This window comes from Ornithodoros turicata, chromosome 1 (genome assembly GCF_037126465.1).
Source record: "Ornithodoros turicata isolate Travis chromosome 1, ASM3712646v1, whole genome shotgun sequence".
Classification (NCBI taxonomy): domain Eukaryota; kingdom Metazoa; phylum Arthropoda; class Arachnida; order Ixodida; family Argasidae; genus Ornithodoros; species Ornithodoros turicata.
In genome coordinates, this window is record NC_088201.1 from 126,502,402 (window position 1) to 126,527,214 (window position 24,813).

At 46.5% G+C, this 24,813-nt stretch overlaps 5 non-coding genes across 5 annotated transcripts; all 5 read left to right on the forward strand.

Annotated features, from left to right (window-relative positions):
- Window positions 1–4,598: 4,598 nt before the first annotated feature.
- On the forward strand, window positions 4,599–4,669 carry Trnag-ccc (transfer RNA glycine (anticodon CCC)). The gene has a single exon. It is a non-coding gene; the product is annotated as a tRNA-Gly (tRNA).
- A 4,221-nt stretch (window positions 4,670–8,890) lies between these two features.
- On the forward strand, window positions 8,891–8,961 carry Trnag-ccc (transfer RNA glycine (anticodon CCC)). The gene has a single exon. It is a non-coding gene; the product is annotated as a tRNA-Gly (tRNA).
- A 5,130-nt stretch (window positions 8,962–14,091) lies between these two features.
- Trnag-ccc (transfer RNA glycine (anticodon CCC)) lies at window positions 14,092–14,162 on the forward strand. The gene has a single exon. It is a non-coding gene; the product is annotated as a tRNA-Gly (tRNA).
- A 205-nt stretch (window positions 14,163–14,367) lies between these two features.
- Trnag-ccc (transfer RNA glycine (anticodon CCC)) lies at window positions 14,368–14,438 on the forward strand. Its single transcript has one exon. It is a non-coding gene; the product is annotated as a tRNA-Gly (tRNA).
- Window positions 14,439–14,643: 205 nt separating this feature from the next.
- Window positions 14,644–14,714, forward strand: Trnag-ccc (transfer RNA glycine (anticodon CCC)). The gene has a single exon. It is a non-coding gene; the product is annotated as a tRNA-Gly (tRNA).
- Window positions 14,715–24,813: the final 10,099 nt, after the last annotated feature.

Genomic DNA, 24,813 nt, shown 5'->3' on the forward strand with positions numbered 1-24,813 from the left:
ATACAGTACAGGTAGAAACGAAGGATAAACCTGGATATCGTCTCATCATGCCACCATTACCTACAGGCAACTTTGCTCAGAATACGCTTTTTTTGCACGCAGACCCGAGTGGAAGACCTTACAATGTGCACCATTTTGGTGAAGCCCTTGAAGGAAAAGTGACTAAGGAACATGTGGCGAACTTCGGAGTGTACCAGTACAATCACGTTTGGACCATATGTTTTCACCATGGTGTAGCGAAGGACAAATTATTGGCAACCGGCGAAATAGAAATGAAAGGAAGAAAATGCAAAATAATCCTAATGTGAAAGATGTCACCGTTAAAGTGCACTGGATACCGAGAAACATTCCGGATGAAGCAGTGATTCGAACCTTATCAGCCTTCGGAAAGGTGAAAGAAGTGAACCGGCTAAAGTGGAGGACTTCATTCTTTGAAGGGGTGGAATCAACAACGCGGGAAGTGATCGTGGAATTGAAGGAAAATGTTTCTGTTGACGACATGCCCCATTTAACCTTCGTAGCGGGATGCCAAGTGCTATTAGACATACAGGGACGTGCCCCGCTATGTTTGAGATGCAGGCAGGTAGGCCACATTAGAAAGGCTTGCAATACACCATGGTGTAAAAAAATGTAGGCATCAGGATGAAGAATGCGTGTCTACGTATGCATCGCGAACCAAACAGAGGGAGGATCCTGCAAGAGAAATGCATGTGGAGGACACGGACAGCGACATCCAGATAGATGAAAAAGAAGAGAAGAATGAACAAAGAAATGAATCCAATGGAAACGGAGATATAGCGACAAACATGGAAGTAGAGAATGAGAAGCAAGGCTCTGAATTGCAGCGTGACGACCAGCAACCAACGAGAAGATGGGTTAGTGGACTATTACAAGCAAGCAGTGTTTCTGCCGGCAATGAAAATGAACAACGTGGATCTACGTCCTGTGCGAAACGACTTAAGCAGGCCGATTTCAACGTAACTTCTCCTCTTATACCCCAAGAAATCGGAGCGTTGTGTTTGGATAACGTGCCTTTTGGAAATATATAGCAGCGGTGTGTTCCCCCTTCAACCTCATAACAGCTGAAAACACGTTAAGTATGCACCACTTCAATTTTTGCAGACACACCATTGCATGAACGAAAAAACTATTACTGTGGCTACTTTAAACATAAGAGGTCTGAATTCACGGAAAAAGCAATATCGGCTGAAGCGTTATCTGGAAAATTTCCCGAACCTAGATCTGATAGCGATACAGAAGACAAAAATAAGTTCTCAAGAAGCCACTGAAGATTTAATCACCATCGTGTTTCAACAGAGAGATGATGTTGTCGACAGCCATGCAGATGGCTACTCAGCGGGAATATTATTATGTTTAAAAAAAAGAGAAGATATGATACCGCTGCAATATGCAACTGATGATCAAGGCAGGGCAGCTCGTCTCGATGTCCTCATAGATAACGACCTGTGGCGGTTTATTGCTGTGTACGCACCTAATGAAGCTCAAGAAAGAGACGCTTTCTTCGAATCGCTGACAAAGATTATAACAGAAGTTGATAACACAGTGCTCCTGGGTGACTTTAACTGCACCTTGAAAGATAACGACAGAAGTAATGTAAAAGGGACAACTGATAAAGGTACAGAAGCTTTACGAAGCATAATACGAAACTCAGGCATGATAGACGCATTTGAATATGCAGCGCCAAAGACACAGAGATTTACTCATTTCCAAAAGAATGCCCATGCCAGGTTAGATCGTGTGTATGTTACGGCGTCAAGTACGAAGAAAGTCTACTAATACCGGGTGGAACCAGTGTACTTCAGTGATCATAGTCTCGTGGAAGTTACATTGAGAAAATCCGAGCCTTTAGAATCATACAAGCAAGGATGGGTGCTTTGGAAATTTAATGTGAAATTGTTGGAAGACCAGAAATTTGTGGATGATGTCAAGAAGGAAATCGCAAAGATCATACCAGACAGTGGAACCCAGATTTTATTCTGGGAACAATTCAAGCAGCGAATACGATTCCTTGCTATCGAGAGAAGCAGCATCATAGCGTACCAAGCAAGATGGCGTGAAGACGAATTAAAGAAAAAAACTGCACAGTGTCACGTTATTGGAATCGGAAAGTCCAGGAAGATACTATAAAGAAATGGAAGATATAAAATACGAGCTTGAATTGATAAATCACTCCAAATATGAAGGCGCAAAAATTAGGGCAAGATCACAGCAATTTCTTCCAGATGAGCTACCTGGTAAACGGCATTTCACTCAAGAAATGCAATATGCTAAGAAGAATGTTATACAAGAAATCCAGCATGAAGGAAAAATAATCAGTGAACAGACAGAAATACACAGATGCTTCGAAGAATATTATGAAGAATTAATAGGTAAAGAAAGAAAATCGAAACTGACGGACTGTGAAAACCAATGGAAGCTGACGCAGCTAACAACGGAAGACCAAGAAATGTTAGACCATCCATTACAACTACAAGAGATAAGAGCGGCAATGACATCATTGGGAAAGAACAAGACACCGGGACCTGACGGACTAGGGGCCGAGTTCTATCAAAAGTTTGCCGATTTGTTATCACCGGTGTTATTAGAAGTATATCGGGAAGCCGAAAGAGAAGGATTGCTACCTGGATCGTTTCGACGATCACACACCGTCCTAATACTGAAGAAAAAGGCAGAATGAAGAATACCATGTGTCGCAGACTACAGGCCTATCACACTCAGCAATGTAGATTATAAACTCTATGCCAAAGTCCTCGCAGCTAGGCTGCAGAAAGTCATGGGAACCCTCGTCGCAAATAATCAGACCTGTGCCTTCAGGGGTAGAAGCATCCAAACGAACATTCATGTGCTCCGTACTGTAATTGATGTATGCAGGCAAGAAGGTGATCAGGCGGCAGTCATTGAGGCCGACTTATCGAACGCCTTTGACCGTGTGAGTCATGATTTCTTATTTTCCACTCTCCAGCACATGAATGTCGGAAAGGTGTTCACGGAACGTTTTCGTCTCTGTTACAACGCAGTGACGACGAAACTGGTAATTAATAATAAGTGCACACGTGCAATCCAACTGAAATCATCGGTACGACAGGGGTGCCCATTATCCCCACTACTCTTCGACCTCTATATAGAACCACTGTGCCAAAGTGTTTTAAGCAACATGGATATAAGAGGCTATCACCTGGGTGACAGCATAGTGAAGGTCTTGGCTTACGGTGATGCCCTGACGTTTGTGGTTGCGGACAGAAAGAGTGTTGCGGGAGTGCTGAAGGAAATTGAAGAATTCTCTAAGTTGTCGGGTGCCAGGCTTAATAAGGAAAAATCAGTTGGTATATGGGCTGGACAATGGGGCTCTACACCAGCGATGTATGAGGGTATAAGGTGGCAGTGTAATCCGACTGTATACTTAGGTGTGCCCCTGCAGGAAACCAGAAACACTAATGGGATGTGGACAGAACTGTGTAAAAAGGTGCAAATTCGTACAAACACGTGCAAAGGGACAGAGCTGTCCATCTTCCAAAGGGCAAGTGTCTGCAATGTGTTCCTTGTGGCAAAAGTTGTCTACCTGTTACAAGTGATGCAGTGTTCGAGGAGCAAAATTCAACAACTTCACCGTGTGTTTGCGACACTGATATGGAAATCAAACTTCGAGGCAATGCGAAGGAACAACTTGTTCAAAGCGATACGTGATGGGGGAGTAGGGCTACAGCATCTGTTTGTCCAAAAACTACTTGTGAGGCTCTTTTTCTTTCGCAAATGCAGGCACCCTGTTTTGTGTGAAATGCTGCAGAGTGTTGGACAGGTATATCTACCGCAGGTCGTGGTAGGGACTGTGAAACGTACGTTTGTGTTGTCTGGCTTCTACAATGATGTGGTGGAAAGTATAAGGTTCCTACTGACTAGGTTTACAAGAGACTACGTGTTCAGTGTGTCAAGAAGCAAGCTAAGAGCGGATCTCATTGAATGCCTCTTTCCAACTCCAATATACAGACAAATTCCGAGTGACTGGCCAGGTACTGATGTACTTTGCCGTATTAGGAAAATGCCGATTAAGCCAGCGCTAAAAACATTTTTCTTCAAGATACATACAAACACTTTGCCCGTGAAATCGTGGCTGGCAGCGAAAGGAATATTCGTACCATGGTCAGTTAACTGTCGTTACTGCAGAGAACCTGAAACTATTGAACACATTTTTCTTTATTGGCCCAGTTCCTGTGGCAAGACCTAAGTATATTAATTGGGAAAAGTTTGCGACTTAATCCCCACACGATGCGCTACTTACCCTTAGCAGAGAAGAAAGGGCCACGATATGACGTCTTGTGTGTAGTCGCATTGTACTCATTATGGAAAGTCATCATTGCTGGCAGAAACGAGGAGCCCATGAGACCACCGATGGTATATTTAAGAGAAGAACTAAGACAAATGAAACGATATGCTGAATACAGAGGAGAAGTACCGGAATGGCTTGAACAATTCTGCGGCTGTGTTGCTCCAAGTCGGAGTCCACTCTTTTAAATGCAAGTGTTTTTAATCTGATGTCAAGTTAAAATGTATCGAAATAAAAATGGTAAAAAAAAAAAACGGCGCCGCTGGTGTAGTGGTATCATGCAAGATTCCCATTCTTGCGACCCGGGTTCGATTCCCGGGCGGCGCAGCGCTTTTGCATGTGCCAAGGACCATGTTCTAAAGCGCATGTTGATGATCAACTTTGTTTGAGACCCATTTCAGAAGCAATATTACAAGTGTGGAAACGTAGGTAGAAGGAATTTACCAGGAGGCAAAGAAAACGAGTGAAGGAAATATTACTACGAATCATACGTTTTATTAATGGACCTCGTCGGAGAGAGGAGTGGAAACGGCGCCGCTGGTGGGATTCCACTTCCGGCGCTTGTGCTAACCGGTCGTGTGCATCATGAGCTCCGTTGGGGCGGCTGTAACGGCTAGGCCTAGCCGGGTAAACAAGACAGTGACAGTGACGAAGGGCACTACTGAATACCGTTTCATTATGCCACCAATGCCCTCCGGGAAACATGCCTGCAACACCGTTTTTCTCCATGCGGACCCTACCAGAAGACCTTATAACGTGCACCATCTTGGTGAAGCACTTGATGGAAAAGTTAGGAAGGAAGATGTCGCCAACTTCGGAGTGTACCAATACAACCACGTATGGACTATTAGCTTCCATAATGGCGAGGCTAAGGACAAACTGCTTGCAGTGAAAGAGATAGAGGTGAAAGGAAGGACGTGTAAAATCGTCGATCCCAACTTGAAAGAAGTTGTGGTGAAAGTTCATTGGATTCCGAGGTGATTACCTGATGAAGCAGTCATTCGTACGTTCGCTGACTTTGGGAAAGTGAAAGAGGTCACTCGGCAAACATGGAAAACATCGTTCTTCGAGGAGGTGGAAACGACAACGTGTGAGGTAACCTTGCAAATGAGGGAAAGTGGTTCGTTGGATGACATTCCCCATCTGACATTTATTGCGGGTTGCCAGGTCCTACTAGATGTGCGTGGACGTGCACCGCTATGTTTGAGATGCAAACAGGCTGGGCACATAAGGAAGGCATGTAACACTCCCTGGTGTAAAAAATGCCGGAGATTTGGACATGAGGAAAATGAATGTGTCACTACGTATGCATCGCTAACTAAGCAACAGGACGAACCTGACAGGGAAATGTACACCGAAGAGGCGGACGGAGACACGGCCGTGGAAACGAAGTTGAATGGAAAAGAAGAAAGCAATGAAGCATTTGTAAATGTCGAGAGACTGGACAAGGTAGACGAGGCTCGACAGAATGAGGAGGACGACGTAGAGATGAATGAAAGTGAACTGACAACGAAGAGAACGGCGGGAAGAAGCGGAACAGAGCTTAAGCAGCCTGATTCCCAAGGGGAAGGAAAACGTGACACTACTCCTGCAGCAAAGAGACTGAAGCAGACCAGTTTCACTGTACTTTCTCCACTAAAGATGCAGGAAGCAGGAGCAACCACTATTGATGACAGTGTTTTTGGAACTATTTAATTGAGACGCATCATAGACTGGACGTGTGACTCCGCAACGCAGAACAGTTAAGTATGCATTATTCTCCTCACCAGAAACAAGCACAAAACAAGCGTGTTACAACTGTTACTGTAGCCACGTTAAATGTCAGAGGCCTGAATTGCCGTAAGAAGCAGTATCAGTTGAAACGCTTTTTGGATGATTACCCCAACATTGATATAATAGCGATACAGGAAACCAAAATCAGCTCGGACGCAGGTACAGCAGTTTTAATGAAGAACCTGTTTGGAGAGAAGTATGATGTTGTTGTTAGTCATGCAGTTGGGTGCTCGGCAGGAACATTATTGTGTCTAATGAGAAGGGGGGATATGATACCAGTGCAGTATGCTACTGATAACCAAGGCAGGGCAGCTAAGCTTGATGTCCTGATAGAAAACTACACGTGGCGGTTCATCAACGTTTACGCTCCCAATGAAATGCAAGAAAGGGCACTATTTTTTGAATCATTGACGAACCTTACAACAGAAATCGATAACACAGTGCTCTTTGGTGATTTCAACTGCACCTTGAAAGACAGTGATAGAAGCAGTACCAACACTTAACTGATAAGAGCACAGAAGCATTACGTACATTGATAACCACCAGTGGTATGGTCGAAGCAGTGGAATATGGGAAAGGCAACAAGCGAATATTCACGCATTTTCAAAAGAATTCGCACGCCAGGCTAGATCGAATATATGTGACATCGTCATGTGTGAAGAGAACTCAGAAATATAGCGTGCACGCTGCTCATTTCAGCGATCACTGCATGGTACAGGTTACTCTCGGAGAAGATGACAAATTGAAACATAGAACGGAAAGATGGATATTATGGAAGTTGAACGTGAAACTCTTAGAAGATCAGAAATATGTGGTGGATATCAAGAAGGAAATGACCAGTCTCATAACAAACACCGGACGGGGGACATTATCGTGGGAAGAATTCAAACAAAGACTACGATTTCTTGGAATAGAGAGAAGTAGCGTCCTTGCACACGAACAAAGGTGGCGTGAATAGAACTTAAGAAACAACTGAACAGTATTATCAAACTGGAGTCAGAACGTCCAGGCACTTTTCAAAAAGAAATGAACGACGTTAAATAAAAACTTGAACTTATCAGTCAATCCAGATATGAAGGAGCAAGAGTGAGAGCAAGAGCGAAACAATACCTTCCAGATGAGGTGCCAAGCAAAAGATACTTCCGACAAGAGACAGAGCACGCTAAGAGAAAGGTCATCTGTGAAATCGAACATCAAGGAAAAACACTAAGCGACGAGGAAGATATTCGTAAATGTTTTGAAGAATACTACACCGATTTAATTGGTAAGGTGTGGAAACCACAACTGACAGCAGCAAATGAAAAAAAGTGCAACTTAGCAAGACTGACTGTGGAAGACCAAGAATGGTTGGACCGGCCGATTCAACTGGAAGAGGTCAAAGAAGCGATAACAACCTTAGCGAGGAACAAGACGCCTGGGCCGGATGGCATCGGGGCGGAGTTCTATCAAATGTTTGTGGACGAGATATCACCCATATTGTTAGATATTTATCAAGAAGCAGAAATAGAAGGGATGCTCCCTGGATCTTTTCGCCAGTCTCACACCATCCTAATACCGAAGAAGAAATCAAGTGAAAGTGTGCCTTGTGTGGCAGATTACAGACCAATTAGCTTGTGCAACGTAGACTATAAAATATATGCAAAGGTTCTCGCAGCTAGGCTTCAAAGAGTAATCCCAAACATCGTCGGCGAACACCAGTCATGTGCCATTAAGGGTAGAAAGATTCAAAATAATATCCATGTATTGCGAACCATACTAGACGTGTGCAGGCAGGAGGGCGACCACGCGGCTGTGATGGAGGCTGATATGTCGAAAGCGTTTGACAGAGTCAACCACGAATTTATATTTTCCACGCTTCAGCAGATGAACTTTGGAACGAATTTTACAAGACGTGTACAGTTGTGCTACAAGCAAGTGAAAACAAGACTCATCATCAATAATAGGTGCACAAAGGAAATTCCTTTGAGCTCGTCGGTTCGGCAAGGGTGCCCGCTTTCCCCTCTACTTTTTGACATTTATATTGAGCCCCTGTGCCGAAATGTGTTGTGCAACACGGAGATCAGAGGATACCATTTGGGAGTGAGTGTCGTGAAGGTGCTTGCTTATGCTGATGACTTAGCCTTCATAGTGGCAGACAAGAACAGTGTTAAAGCCGTGATGAAGGAAATTGAGTCATACTGCGAAGATTCCGGTGCGTGCCTTAACAAAGACAAGTCTATTGGAATATGGGCTGGACAGTGGGGGTCGACACCGATAACGTTTGAGGGTATCAAATGGCAATGCGAACCCAGTGTATATTTAGGAGTGCCGCTGCAGGAATCTCGAAACCCAAACAAGATGTGGACGGAACTGTGCAAGAAAGTGCGGACCCGTGCGAACATGTGCAAAGTAGAGGAAATGTCCATTTTTCAAAGGGCAGCTGTGTGTAATGTATTTCTAGTGGCAAAACTTGTCTACTGGTTGCAGGTGATGCAGTGCTCACGGGCGAAGTTGCAACAATTTCATAGGGTTTTTGCGAGTTTTATCTGGATATCCAACTATGAATCGATGCGAAGAAGCAACCTTTTCAAACCTGTGTGTGACGGAGGCGTGGGATTGCAGCATCTTTTCGTTAAGCAATTGATAATGAGACTGTTTTTCTTTCGTCGGTGCAGGCACCCTGTGTTGCGTAGGTACAAGGAATTTACACTGGTGTGAAGGAAACGAATGAAGAAAATATTACTACAAATGATACGTTTTTATTAATAGATCTCGTCGGAGTTAGGAGTAGAAACGGCGCCGCTGGTGTAGTGGTATCATGCAAGATTCCCATTCTTGCGACCCGGGTTCGATTCCCGGGCGGCGCAGCGCTTTTGCATGTGCCAAGGACCATGTTCTAAAGTGCATGTTGATAATTAACTTTGTTTGAGACCCATTTCAGAAGCAATATTACAAGTGTGGAAACGTAGGTACAAGGAATTTACACTGCTGTGAAGGAAACGAACGAAGAAAATATTACTACAAATGATACGTTTTTATTAACAGATCTCGTCGGAGTTAGGAGTAGAAACGGCGCCGCTGGTGTAGTTTTTTTTTTTTTTTTTTTTTTTGCGAGCTCGTGCGAGTCGGCCGGACGCAAGAAATATGTGCTCTGATCGAGCGGCTTCTACGGCTAGGCCTAGCCGGGATGATGGATATAAATTTGTTCTGCCAATGATTCCTTCAGGTACTGTTGCCTTGAATACAGTTTTCCTACACGCGGACCCCGCTGGGCGACCGTACAACATTGGTCATTTTAGTGATGCACTCAAGGACAAAGTGAACCGGAGTCAGGTTACATCAGTTGGTCCCTTCGTATACAATCATCTGTGGGCCCTGACCTTCGATAATGTGGCTGCGAGGGACCAGTTGCTAAGCCTTGGGGAAGTGACAGTAAAAGGGAAACGCTGCGTCATTCTGGACCCCCACAAAAAAGAGCTTCAAATCAAGCTACATTGGCTTCCGCAGCATGTACCTGACGAAGCTGTTGAGGCTGCTTTAGACCGTTTTGGTGTTGTGAAGAATATCACTCGAGAACGGTGGAGAGACTCTTTCTTTGAGGGCGCTGAGACGACTACTCGACAGATGTTTATTACTTTGAAGCGTGGTGTAGCGGCAGATAACTTGCCGCATCAGATGTTTATCTCCGGATGTCAGGTTCTAGTTGCCGTCCCAGGTAGGCCACCCCTGTGTCTGCGGTGCAAAGCGGTGGGCCATATTCGGAAGCAGTGCCACACCCCGTGGTGCAAGGTTTGTCGTCGCTTTGGCCATGCGGATGATGAATGTGTCGTGACCTATGCGTCTCAGGTTCGTCAACACACCAGCCACGGCGATCAGATGGACATAGAACTTGATGACGATGCCGACAGCAATCCGTCGCCTTGTGTACCCAGTGTTCCCCTTCCGCCCGCTGCTCTGCCTCAGCCGACATCGTCGGCCCCCCTCTCAGTGAGTCAGCCTCAGAAGTTGGTGGAAAATGGATGTCCGTCCTCGTCGGTACCACACCCAGTACCAGGAGAGGGTCCTTCACAAGTCCCAGTCCTGGAAGGTGGAAATTGCAACAACTGGGCCGAGACCCGCGTAGAAGACGATGATAACGATCAATGGGTAACCCCGAGAAGGAAGAAGGGTAGAAGATCACCTCCGGCGACATTGCCCGTCAAGATTGTCGAAGTGGGGCACTCTGCCCTCGACGATGTCGGCTTTCAGTCGGAATAGTGCTCTTTGCTGTGCTGACATGTTGTCACATTGTGCTGTTGTGTGTTGTTGCATTGTACGTTTCCCTTGTTTTAAGACTCGTTTCTTGTGACTGTGCAGTTTGACTTCTTCAAGCGCGGTAAGTCTACTGCTACGAACTCACTCCTCTTCTTTGCCCATCCTGCATGTACGCTTCCCCACTCTCCTAATGACGCCTCCACAACTTACATTTGCCACGCTTAACGTCAGGGGTTTGAATACCAAAAAGCGACAGTATCAACTGAAAAGACTCCTTGACAGCTTCCCACATGTTGACTTTTTCGCACTCCAAGAAACAAAACTAGGTTCTCCGGAAAACACTGAGCAGATGTTATCCCAGTATTTTCTCGATGAGTTCGACGTTGTTGTTAGTGAGGCTATGGGCTACTCAGCAGGTATTCTCCTTCTCGTGCGAAAACGCCTAGGCTACACTCATGTTTATCACGCGGTGGACAACGACGGTAGGGCTGTGATGCTTGATATCCTTATTGACAGAACGCCTTGGAGGATTCTAGTTATCTATGCTCCCAATGATGCAACCTTAAGGTGTGCGTACTTCGAATCCTTAACGCAATATTTGCAAGCCCGTGGTAACCTGGTCGTTTTAGGGGACTTTAACTGCGTGCTGTCAACTAGTGACCGGAGCGTTGCCTCTCAAGCGAAGGACCGCAGTGCCGAGTGTCTGCAGCGAATAGCACGTGATTATGGTTTAAGAGATGCCTGCGAATACAGCACACAGCCAGTGATAAGATACACTCACTTTCAAGGTACATCGCACGCACGATTGGATCGTATTTATCTTTCTGTCGCTCAGTGGAATACGGTGTGTGAGTACGAAGTGCACCCTGTTTATTTTACTGATCACTGCCTCGTGAAGGTCGCTATTGGGTGTCGCCCTCCTAGGCTGGGCAGCCCCAGGTCATGGAAGTTGTGGAAGATGAACGTTAGGTTGCTCCAAGATCCAGTTTTTGATGAGCACGTGGTGGCCAATCTTTCACGGCTTCAACATGACCCGCGAAATTGGGCTGCTAAATGGGAAACATTCAAACAAGACGTGAGAGCCTTTGCAATAGAGAGAAGTAACGTGCTAGCCTACCTAGAAATGTATGAAGAGAACATGTTAAAGGAAGCACAACAAGAACTCACAAGACTGGAAGCAGATAACCCTGGGACGTTCTTGGAAGATTTAAATGAGATTCGTCTCCGTCTTGAACTTTTCAACAACAATCGGTATGAAGGCGCGAGGGTACGATCGAGAACGAAGAGGTTTTTGCCGGATATGACCGCGTCTAAAAGTCATGCTGCAGGAGAGCGTAAGCACACCGGCTCTCGACTCATCACGCGGTTGGTGGACCAAGGACATGTTGTCACAGACCTTGAACGCATGAAACAAATATTTGTTGACTACTATGAGAACCTGTTTGGGAGGCCAACTGCCACGGTGGACGACGATTTGATCCAGTCGTTTCTCTCTCATATGCCCAAGTTAAACGAGCAAGAGAAAGATGTCCTGGACGCTGAAACTACAGAGGCGGAAATCCATTCTGCAATACAGAGTTTGAATTTTAACCGTTCTCCTGGACCTGATGGCTTGGGAGCTGAGTTCTACAAGCGGTACGTGGACCTGCTGGTGCCCATTCTACAATGCGTCTACGCGGAAGCTGAGACTAACGGGATCTTCTCGCACAGTTTTCGAAGGTCCCATACTGTGCTCATACCCAAAAAAGTGGCGGAGACACGGTTACCCAAGGTGACCGATTATCGGCCTATCACACTCTGTAATGTGGACTATAAGGTGTATGCCAAAGTACTTGCTGCCAGGCTCCAGCTTGTGGTGACACAACTTGTTGGCGATCATCAGACATGCGCAATCAGGAACAGGACCATACAAACAAACATCCATGTTGTCCGCTCGGTTCTAGACTGGTGTCGACTTGAAGGAAGTCATGTAGCCCTACTGCAAGTGGACCTCTCTAAGGCTTTTGATCGGGTGTGTCACGATTATTTGTTTTCGCTCTTGCATTACGTCAACATGGGAGACAAGTTCGTAAGCCGAATCAAGTTGTGCTATGAACAGGTTGCAACGAGCCTGGTAATTAACGGCACTCTTACCGCGCCAGTGCCCCTTCGAGCTTCAGTACGACAAGGCTGTCCCATGTCATCCCTACTATTTGATCTATACCTTGAGCCGTTATGCCAGCGTATCATCTCTCGTGGTGACATACGTGGTTTCGAGCTTCGCGATGCTGTGGTGAAGGTCGTGGCGTACGCGGATGACCTTGCGTTTCTCGTGACAGACAAGCCAAGTGTCGTCAAAGTTATTCACGAACTTCATGTGTTTGGTCAAGTCTCTGGGGCACGTCTAAACAAGGACAAATCTCTGGGGATATGGTGCGGTCAATGGGGAACAGCCCCGGAATTCTTTTGTGGCGTTCAGTGGCAAACCCGTGGTCCTTGCTACCTTGGGGTCCCGTTAGACAAAAGTTGTAACACGACCTCCTTGTGGTCGGAGCGATTACAAAACATTAGGACACATGCTTCGACCTGGAAAAAACAAGATCTCTCAATGTTTCAACGAGCTTCTGTGTGCAATGTTTTTCTGGCCGCTAAGCTGATTTACCTCTTGCAAGTCCTGCAATGCTCCCGCAAAATTATACATCGTTGTCATCGCATATTTGCCACCACAATATGGTGTTCAACGTTCGAAAGGATGCGAAGACAAAACCTGTTCAAGAAAGTCAAGGACGGCGGACTAGGCTTACAGCATCTCTACATCAAGCAACTCGTCATGAGACTGTTTTTTTATAGGCAGAGTTCACACCCGATTCTGGAAACCATCAAGCGGGCCCTTGCGTACAACTACATTCCCGATATATATGTTGGGTTTCACGAAGAAAGTCTACGCTTAAGCGGGTTCTACAAAGAGGTTGTCGAGAGCCTAAACTTCTTGAAGGCTAGATTCAGCCTAGAGTACCTCTTTTCTGTCGCCAAGAAAACGTTGGTAGCTCATCTTCTCGATGTACTCTTTCCTGTGCCCATCTACCGTCAAATCCCCTCCGGATGGCACGGCACGGATGTATTGTGCAGAGTCAGGAAGATGCCGGTCAAGCCCAACATGAAGTCATTTTTCTTTAAATTACACACGTCCACACTGCCCGTGAAAGCTTGGCTTCAACAGAAGGGATTCTATGTTCCGTGGTCCGTGAATTGCAGATTTTGCAACACGCCCGAGACTGTCGATCACCTTTTTCTGGACTGCACAGAAGCTTTATTCTTTTGGGATGACTTACAGTTCAAAGTCCTTAAGCGCCGTCTTTCGCTTAATCCTCACACTATCCGCTTCCTCCCATTACGCCCCGGTGAAAATGTGAGATACGATATCGTTCTTCTTGTTGCCATGTACTGTTTGTGGAAGCTTCGTATGGCCGATAGGAACGAAGAGCCCTTGTGTCCTCCTATGAAATATTTCAAAGCCGAACTACTGCAGGTAAAGTTAGCTTGTACTCAGCTCTTAGAAGTGCCTGAGTGGTTAGATACAGTCTGCGAAAGGCTGAATGTTTTGTAGAAATTGTGTTATTAACGTGTCCGGTATAGAGGAGAAACATCGTATTCTCTCTCTGTGATTTTGTCGTATTGTGTATGGTATTGTGAGGTATTGAGTCGACGTGACTCAGAGTAGTAAGCTCTGAAAAATAAAGGTGGAAAAGAAAAAAAAAAAAAAAGCGCCGCTGGTGTAGTGGTATCATGCAAGATTCCCATTCTTGCGACCCGGGTTCGATTCCCGGGCGGCGCAGCGCTTTTGCATGTGCCAAGGACCATGTTCTAAAGTGCATGTTGATAATTAACTTTGTTTGAGACCCATTTCAGAAGCAATATTGCAAGTGTGGAAACGTAGGTACAAGGAATTTACACTGGTGTGAAGGAAACGAATGAAGAAAATATTACTACAAATGATACGTTTTTATTAATAGATCTCGTCGGAGTTAGGAGTAGAAACGGCGCCGCTGGTGTAGTGGTATCATGCAAGATTCCCATTCTTGCGACCCGGGTTCGATTCCCGGGCGGCGCAGCGCTTTTGCATGTGCCAAGGACCATGTTCTAAAGTGCATGTTGATAATTAACTTTGTTTGAGACCCATTTCAGAAGCAATATTACAAGTGTGGAAACGTAGGTACAAGGAATTTACACTGCTGTGAAGGAAACGAACGAAGAAAATATTACTACAAATGATACGTTTTTATTAACAGATCTCGTCGGAGTTAGGAGTAGAAACGGCGCCGCTGGTGTAGTGGTATCATGCAAGATTCCCATTCTTGCGACCCGGGTTCGATTCCCGGGCGGCGCAGCGCTTTTGCATGTGCCAAGGACCATGTTCTAAAGTGCATGTTGATAATTAACTTTGTTTGAGACCCATTTCAGAAGCAATATTACAAGTGCGGAAACGTAGGTAGAAGGAATTTACCAGGAGGCAAAGAAAATGAGTGAAGGAAATATTACTACGAATCATACGTTTTTATTAATGGACCTCGTCGGAGATAGGAGTGGAAACGGCGCCGCTGGTGTAGGACTTTCTGTTTCCGGCCGCGAGTGCGAGCGGACGCAGGGATCATGAGCTCTTCATGGGCGGATCAAACGGCTAGGCCTAGCCGGGCTAATACAGTGCGTACTGATTCAAAGGACACGAAGGATTACCGTATTATTATGCCTTCGATGCCTTCTGGGAAGCTTTCGTACAACACGTTGTTCCTACATGCGGATCCTACTGGAAGACCGTACAACATGCATCACTTCGGCGAGGCCCTAGAAGGAAAAGTGGAAAAAGATGACGTGGCGAACTTTGGCGGTTTTCAGTATAACCACGTGTGGACAATCAGTTTTCATCACGGCGCGGCAAAAGAAAAATTCTTGAAACTCAAAGAACTGCAAGTGAAAGGTAAGAAGTGCATAATCATCGATCCCAACGTGAAGGAAATTGTCGTGAAGCTGCATTGGATTCCAAGGAATGTCCCCGATGAGGCAGTTATTCGCTTGCTCTCGACGTACGGGAAAGTAAAGGACGTCAAACGGCAAAAGTGGAAGACTTCTTTCTTCGAAGGCTTCCCAGGTGAAAATCTGAACTGGAATCTGAAGTGGATCCATTTGCATGCCAAAGTGGTTTAAAGTGGAATAAACTGTTTCCGGTTTAGAGTGAAGTGGTTCCACTTGATTGCCAAGTGGTTTCCAACTGGCTTTACCCAGTCTCCAGTTGAACTGGATCTGCCTGCCATCTGGTTCCACTTGACTGCCAAATGGTTTCCAACTGGTATCATTCTGGCTCCAGTTGAACTGGATGTGCTTCCATCTGGTTCCACTTGACTGCCAAGTGGTTTCCATCTGGTTTAACCCATGCTAACTGGGTGTGCCTACCATCTAGTTCTAGACTGCGAAGTGGATGTTGTATTCCACTTCGCTGGCAAGTGAACTTATCCCTGCTGGTCCACTGTAATTTTGACACCTGCCCTAGAAATATTTGCAAACCTTCATCGGGGTGAATTGAAAACGCTCTGCATTCCTTTCAGGTGCATACAGCATACGTGCACCGGGTCCATTGGGCGTTTTTGCAAGATAAATGATAATCTCCATTTACATTCTATAATATATCAATTGTTTATGGCCCTACCGCAATTCGCCCGAGATACTTTTTGTCGGTAAATGTACCAGAAACATTCTCGCAGAGTACCGAAATCGAACTTTTGCGTAATTTTCACTTTAGTTTGAAACCGAAACTTTAACGGTCTCGTTGTCGACAAGTGGAGCAGACTGAGCGCCATCTGCATCAGTACGTGTTTTGAAATGTCGCGAGTAGAGGGCTGCGTCTACTAAAGCAGCGCCGCTGCCAGCGCTGTCAGTGGATGGCAAGTTTCCGTCTACTAGGGCAGCGCGCTCGTTTCGTAGACAACCTGCTGCCGCAGCGCCGCTGATCCCGCTGGCCAGCGCAGGCAGCAGGTCGGGAGCCGCTGAGCGCGCTGCTGCTGGCTGTGTGACGTCACGATAGCAGACGACATCGCCCGCCGCGTAGTTTGAACATGGCGTCCACATCGACTGCTGTGCTCATCACTGGTTGCGTCTACTAAAAAAGCGCCGACAGCACCGGTAGGGGGCAGCGCTAGCGACAGCAGGCGCTGGTTTAGTAGACAAGCTCGCTGGTTTTGCTGAAAATGGCGGCCAACGAGCAGACGACGAGATCCCCGATGGTACCGCGCAGTCGTTTACTGGGTGTTCTTATTTCCGAAGCCTCCGAGACAGATGAAGAGCTGTGTATAACAGGCGCGCTTTCCTTCCTTGCTACGAAAAGGCAAATCGACAAAGAATCCGAGGCCATGCACGAGAGCCGCCTTCAGGTTAGTCTCGCCGAAAGCGTATCTCGGTTCAACGCCTACCACTTCCAAACCGATTTTAGAATGTCACCAACATCGTTTGAGGTGAGTTCATGTATCCACGACCCGTATAGGCTGCATGTTAGCGTCGGGTAGCCATTGACAAACGTGTCACTTGCTTCAGGAGCTCTTACAACGGGTTACAGCCACTGGGCAGACGACATACTCCGTCGAACCGAAAGTGTGCCTTCTGCTGACTGTGTGGACCCTTGCCGGGAAAGAGCCCTTCCGAACAGTCTCGGACAGGTTCGGACTCAGCAGGGGCCTTGCGCACCACCTGTATGTCAAGTACATACGGAAACTCGTCGAACTGGCACAACATCTCGTTTTGTGGCCGACGTATGCAGATATGAAAGGTAGTTCCAGGATTTATTTTAGAATGGCACAATTAATAACGCTCGTGTGAAATCAGTGGGGACCTCTTTTATATGCTGCTTGATGCACTTCGCCTTATCTCTGTATACCAGTATGTCTGTTGGTGCGAACTTTGGTTTCACTGCAATGACAGACACATACAACCATGTGAATATGCGTTGTAGATACTTCTGCATACTACGCGGAAAAGTATGGCTTCCCAGGTGTCATCGGTTGTGTGGATGGCTGCCACATCCCCATCAGGGAACCAAGGGAAAATAAAGAGGCCTATTACAACAGAAAGAAATTCACATCCATAGTCCTGCAAGGTAAGTCTCAAAATTGCTGCAGTTGTACAATATATGCACAATATCTGCAGAATAGACTAACACTAACGGTGTAAAATTTTCCTGACCCCCCTGCGTCTGCACCCGGCAACAATATATCCCGGAGTTGGCTTTTCTTCTACAGGTACCTGCGACCACACTCTAGCCTTCATTGATGTGTGTGTGGGGCACCCAGGGAGCTACCATGATGCACGAGTGTGGAGGAAAAGCGCTGCCATGGAAAAACTGCAGTCGAGTTGCTCACCAGAGTTTCATGTGCTTGGTGACTCAGCATATCCTCTGCAGCCCTGGCTGCTCCCTCCATACCGTGACAATGGCCACCTCACTGCCATCCAGCGTCGCTACAACACGGTGCACAGTGCTACCCGGAGCTGCATTGAGCGAGCATTCGGCCTCTTAAAAGGCAAATTTCGGAGGTTAAAGTACCTGGAAATGGACAATCCTTTCCTAATAAACGAGGTATGTTTCAGCTGCATAGCTACACTTTATAACTACCATGTGCACCGTCCATTAAAGCATTCTTCCCTATCAGGTGATCCTGGCAGCATGTGTGCTGCACAACCATATCATCAGGACCGATGGGGCTGGTGAAGATGACCAAAACCTAGAGGACCAAGACTCAAGTGATGATGAGGATGGTCTCCCAGCCACCAACGAGACAGGACAGTCCAGCGCCTGCCACAAGCGAGATTGGATTGCAGCAAACTGTTGAGTACAATGCCTTTTTCTACAGTGGACAGGAATGTACTGCTTGAAGCAGCACAATACATCTGATTTGAGATGCTAACTTGAACAGCATGCACACAAACTCTTGACTAAACTGTTTTTATTTCGTGTCACAATCTTGGCATCATGGGTTGGAACGCAGAGAGCTTAAAATATCACGCAAAATTGCATTTCTTTCCTGCAAGGCCTGCACCACATCTCTCCTATACATCTTAAATTCGTGCAGTAGTTCCTCTGATTGGTGGTGAACTGGGCGTCGGCGCCTTCTTGCTACTCCTTGTGGTGTATTTTCAATGCTTGGCAGTGTAGAATCGTTGCCTGGGGGTGTGTCATCCTCTGCTACATCTGCTGCTAATAAATCAAATTAAGCTGTGACAGTTTCACAAAGAGATGTGCTTAAAAAATTTGTTCTTACAGTGATTGGAGCCATCCACTGACGTTTCCTCAGGCCCAGTGGTAACAGCTGCAGAAAATTCAGCACCAGCCATGAGGACAGATATGGGTTGTATTTTTGGATGCTTATGAAAAAGCTCTGAGAAAAAATCGTAGTATTGCCACTTCTTGTGTCCTTGGCCTGTTCTGGATTCCTTGTCCGATATGGACTTGTATGTGCCAAACAGGTTCCTATACTTTCGCGCACAAGCATCTGCACACACTACGAAGGAGAAAACGGTCACTTTCAGGAATGTCTCGTTCCAAAATTCTATTCTGATTCCACTGGACACTGTATTGCAATTTTAGACCTAAACCAATTATCAGTGTTACTGATCATTATAGGCAGAAGCAAGGTCATCTTGTTTGGATGTCGTAAAATGGTGGGCCACAAGCATAGGTTAGCACGATCACGGCCACAAACGCCTTACTAGTGCTTCCGTAAGTGCACTGATGATTGCACTCATCAGGCTTTGACAAGGCGTTTGCGATGGTGACCGTGCTAATCTGTGGCCACAGATTTATGCCCTGTGTATTGCGGCATGTCTTCGGGTGGATTGCATGTTTCTGTCCTCGATATGGTGTAGCATTTGGGCTTTGTTTGAGGCCGACTACGATGATTTTATGTTGCATATAAATGCACATACAGTGAAATCTCTTCAAGACTAACACGAAGGGACAACAGAGATCTGTTCCTCTTCCTCAGAAGTTTGTCTAAACAGAGGTGCTAGAAGGTACAGGAAACCAACCAAGTGCCTACACCTTGTTCGTCATATGCAGAAATTTGTCTTAGGAGAGTTCAGCTTAACAGGGGACAGCGGGGGAGGGGGGCATATTTTTGGTCGGTCGCTCGGGGCAGCACAAGCGAAAGGCACAAAAATGTTGCCATTTTTGATAGATTTTGCATGCAAAATGCTCTTGTTCACATTCAGGGTGGACTACACCTCTACAGTAAAAGCTCATTGGAAATTCATGGGGACTTTAAAGAAATTCCAAATAAACGTTGTTCGAACTATGAAAACTTCAGGGAAACAGAGCCACATGCAGTGCCAGTGAAACTGGAATCGTCCGATATTTATCTAATCTAATTTTTCGCAGGAGTGGCAGTTGTTGTTCTTCCCAGCGTGCTGCTCACGAAAGCTGGCCTCTGGACCAACTGCACACTCCCCCACTGCCAATGTGTTACAGCTTTGTGGCCCTTCCCTTGGAAAAGTTTGCACGTGACGCTTATGCACGGCAATCTTCATTTCAGTTCTAGTGCTGTGATTGAATTTGCATATATACTTTGCTTATATGTTTGCAGCTTGAATGCGCCCCTGCTATAAGCCACCCATGCCCAATCAAGCACAAGCATCAGCTGTCCAGAGCACGGCAGCTCGGTACATCTTGAGTAATGTTCGCCCTGAGCATGAAGGTGAACCCTGTTTTCCTTCCGCTTGAAGTACAGTGTACTAATTCCATCTCTGCTTTGTAACTTTTCCACAGTATCATTCAGGACAATTCCATCCAATCAGGCATGTTGACTGAGGCCACATTTGTTAGGTAGGTACACGTTCGTCAACTGTGTGTATGCAAGCTGCATAAAGACTATAGTGGTCCCTCAGTGTATGACCAAAATGAATAAAAAATTTGATAAATGAACAAAAAAATATGCACCTTCATGGCCACCAGTGTTCATCATCTCCTTGCTTATTTCCTCCCAGACTTCTTTCTTCCTTTTTGGTGATGCAGATAAATACTGGCTGTGCCGGGCCCTGTAGAGTTCCAGCAGTAAAAGAGTACTCTCTGCCGTCCAATGGAACTCTGCAACACATGCCTGCACAGTTACTTTTTGTGGCATAATAGCCACTGTTTACACTGTCTGTCATGCACTAACTTGTTGACACGTGCGTAGCAGCAGGGGTTGCAGGGGGCTGGGAAGCATCTGATAAAAAGAGGCAGGGGGGTGATGTATCACATCATGAGCGTCCACATAGTGAATATCAATATCAGAACGAGCAAGTGCAACAATGCAAACCTGTCACTGAAGTTGTAGCTGACTGACTCCCTGTCAGTGGACAATCCATGTCAGTACCTCCTGCACCAATGATATCCGGTGCTTAAACAAAAATAAAATAGAACAGTGGCACTGGTTGTGCCAGCCAGGGCAGGCAGCCACACGAACTTACCATTGCTGAGTGTCGGCCCTACCGGGTGTCTTGCCAAAAATTCGTTGAAGTAGGTCTTGTCTGGAAGAAATGACAAAAAGGGAGAAGGTGCAGGGAAGCTCGTATATGTTCAAGCAGAGAGGACGAGAGAAGGACGAGCTTTGTGACGCCCTCATCTTGGCCTCCCTCACGCTTCTACACCAATATATGCTGAAAAGCGACTCCCTTTTATCACGAGGGACGTCTCAGTACTCGTTGGTCCTGTACTGCTCCTGTACAGAAGCACGTGCAGAACCGAAACCGCGCGAAAAGGGACGCGGGAGGTTTATTTCAGTTAGTACATCGCGGCACATGAAACCTACTTCAATTAGTTCCGTGTACGTACCGTGCTGCAGTCTCCTTGCTTCTTCTGGAGTGACAAGAACGTTCACGCATCCTTGCGGAGTTTTTATTGTGACAGTGATGAGCCCAGCAGTCGATGTAGACGCCATGTTCAAACTACGCGGCGGGCGATGTCGTCTGCTATCGTGACGTCACACAGCCAGCAGCAGCGCGCTCAGCGGCTCCCGACCTGCTGCCTGCGCTGGCCAGCGGGAGCAGCGGCGCTGCGACAGCAGGTTGTCTACGAAACGAGCGCGCTGCCCTAGTAGACGGTAACTTGCCATCCGCTGACAGCGCTGGCAGCGGCGCTGCTTTAGTAGACGCAGCCACTGTCACAATAAAAACACCGCAAGGATGCGTGAACGTTCTTGTCGCTCCAGAAGAAGCAAGCAGACTGCAGCGCGGTATATACACGGAACTAATTGAAGTACGTTTCATGTGCCGCGATGTACTAACTGAAATAAACCTCCCGCGCCCCTTTTCGCGCGGTTTCGGTTCTGCACATATTTCCTTCTCTACAGGAGCACTTTTGCAATGTATACGACGGATCAACGAATTATACAGAACTGAGACGTCCCTCGTGATAAAAGGGAGTCGCCTTTGGGCATATATTGGTGTAGAAGCGTGAGGGAGGGCTGGAGGCCAAGATGAGGGCGTCACAACGCTCTCGTCGTCTGCTCGTTGACCGCCATTTTCAGCAAAACCAGCGAGCTTGTCTACTAAACCAGCGCCTGCTGTCGCTAGCGCTGCCCCCTACCGGTGCTGTCGGCGCTTTTTTAGTAGACGCAGCCGAGGTGTGCGCCGTGGGCATTTTTTTCGGCGGCGGCGTAGAGCACGTTGAAGGCCCGGCGGCGGCGGCATCAGCGGCCTCACGCCGATGCTGTCATATCGGCGTGCGCCCCGTGGGCTGTCAATATGTTCTCTTCTCCAACGGGGACGCACGAACACCTCAGAGCGGGGGTATTTTCTCCATCATAGACACCGCGACGGTGGCAGTGTTTACTGTACCTTGCACCAAACAAGTGCGTCAGCACTGGATAGTATTATGAAAGAAAACCGAACACACAAAGGAACATTAGGAGAAGTAAAGCACTTCAAGAAGGTCGTCGCCCAAGAACTTCGACTGGGCGCGTTAAGCGCTGGAGAGCGCAACATAGCTAGATAATCAGAACGACGAGCCATCCCTTTAATGGCAACTACACATAACAGTTATAGCGAGTGCCGAACGTTCAAGGGACGGCGACGCGTGAAAGCTCTGTCCACTGATCCAGTGGCTCTTTTTGTGAAACCATATAAATATGCGAACGTTAGCAAACGATATGACATAAGGCGCACCCACAACGTCATTGAACAGTATTTTTGCAGAGGCTGTAGTTATCATGAATAAATACTGTAAAATCAATTAATTTCGCAGCCCTAAATTTTCGCGAATCGAGTAGGGATATATTCGCAACAACTAAATTTCGCCCGCTCCTCGAGTTCCTCGAATTTTCTCGATTCGCAAAATTCGCGAAAATTAAGGTCTCGCGAAATTAAAGAGTTTTACAGTATAAACTTGTCCAGAACGAGTGGGTTGAGTCTGCCATGCTTCGCGCGCATTATAAGCCCCGCAATTCCGCGATTGAAAACACCCTCTCTGACTGGGTGCTTTTCTCCGGCACACACAAAATGCACTATTTGCTACGCACTTTTCGAGCGCAGAAAGAGCGACGGGCAATCCACGTGAGAAGACCAAGTGCTTTGGAGCGATCGAGCTGATTGATGTAGGCGCTAATCTGTTGGCCAGATAGATCGCTTTCCAATCCAGATAAGGCGAAGCTCGCGTCATTTCTGCGCTCGGAAATTGCGTACTTCTTGTTTCGGCTCATTTGCATAGCGACATTCAGCGTCGGATATTTCAACACACGTGCGCGTTTAAGAATTTCTTAAACATGGAATGGCTTTCAACGATGAATATCTTCCGTTCTGCTATCCCGTTTTTACGCGAAATCCCTTAATTAAAGAATTAATGTATTTGAGGTAATTAATGATCTTATAGTTACATACTTTCTTCGAGATAATATTCGCCTGACCAACTCAAAAGCGGCATCTATTTCGTTCCGCTATTTTTTAAACAACAATTCTGTGACGAATGAAAAACAAAACACCCTGTATATGGATAATGACCAGTACTATGGTGTTGGTGGATGACAGGCAAACAACCTGCAAGAATTGAATGACAAGTTTTCCTGGAGTTGTGCCTCCAGGGTCGGCTATGAAACAAAACTCTAAAGCATAAACAGCATATCAGGAGATGAAATTGTTACTGCTAAAAACATCACAAATGAAGCCTGGAACCTAAGATAAAAGAAAAGCAAACAAAATATTAGGTATGGGAGATATTCGTTTATAGAAAGTTAATCAAAACGGGCACATTACAAAGCCGCGCCGATTTTTCAACATCGGCGGCGGCGGCGCGCTGACAGTTTTGGTACGGCGGCGACGGCGAGGTCCCGACCTCCGGCGGCGACGCTTCGGCGCGGCGGCGCACACCTCTAGTCGCGAGCGGTAGGCAGAGGAGGCACAGTAAGCCGGTTTCGCCGCCGCGAAAATAGTGTCGCTGCCTGCGTTTCCCGCCAAATTCCGGCTATTTACTTTCCATTGGCTCCGGCCTCCCACGTGACCCTTCTCGATCATGATTGGCTGAGGCTCATTTAACCGGTGGATTCGCCCGCGTTCGTTTCTCCGAGGCGCCGACCCGTCTGACCGTTGTGTAGCTCGCGTCTGCGTATGTGAGCAGGCGGCGATTTCGTTTCGTGGATTTCGAAGATCTTCGAGCCATGGATGAACGCCTGAATGAAAGGTAAGCAGACAAACGTATGATGCATGTCAGTGATCGGACGTTTAATACTGTCGCCTAACTGTGTGCACCTTGCCCCGTATTACATCACTTTCTGCCGGTTATCAGTCATGATCTGGTTGATGATTCTGCGTGGCGTTGCTTCTTGCGTTTTGTTCCGCTGTTTGAATGTGTCTGATGTTTAATACACTGGTGTGCATGAAAGGAAAACAACGTGCATCGCGTACGCAGGGCTCCTCCAATTTTGGCATTAGTCGACATTAGACGCGTAACGCTGGCATGTCTTACAGAGCGTATTCAGCCAATTAACGTTGCCTGTGCTCCGGTTTACCATATATACCATATTATTAACAGGTTCCCTTGTTTTTTGTTTTTTCATTCAGACACCGACAGGTGTTCGTGGCCCTGCGATCCGCGAGCATGTGGACCCTGTCACCAGAAAATTCGACAGTTGTGCTGGGATGAAGTGGATGGCTTCTACGACTCATCACGTGCTATAGATATGTATAATAATATCTACATTCTCCAAACCGAATAGGTTCCCTTAAGGATTGTATAATATGATAGTCACGTTTTCTGTTGCTCGGCGCTATTTATTCTGTTTATTCTGCAGTATTCTGTAATAATCGTGTAGATTTACTTGCATTCAAATGTTGCTTCTTGTGTATATGTTTACCGTGTCAATAAATGTGTACATGTGAATTCCTTCGTCTTCTGGATTTTCATTTTCTGCTTCCCGATAATATTAGCAGATGACCTGGCGAAGCGCTCGGAACAGGGGGGGGGGGGAGAAGATGAGTGA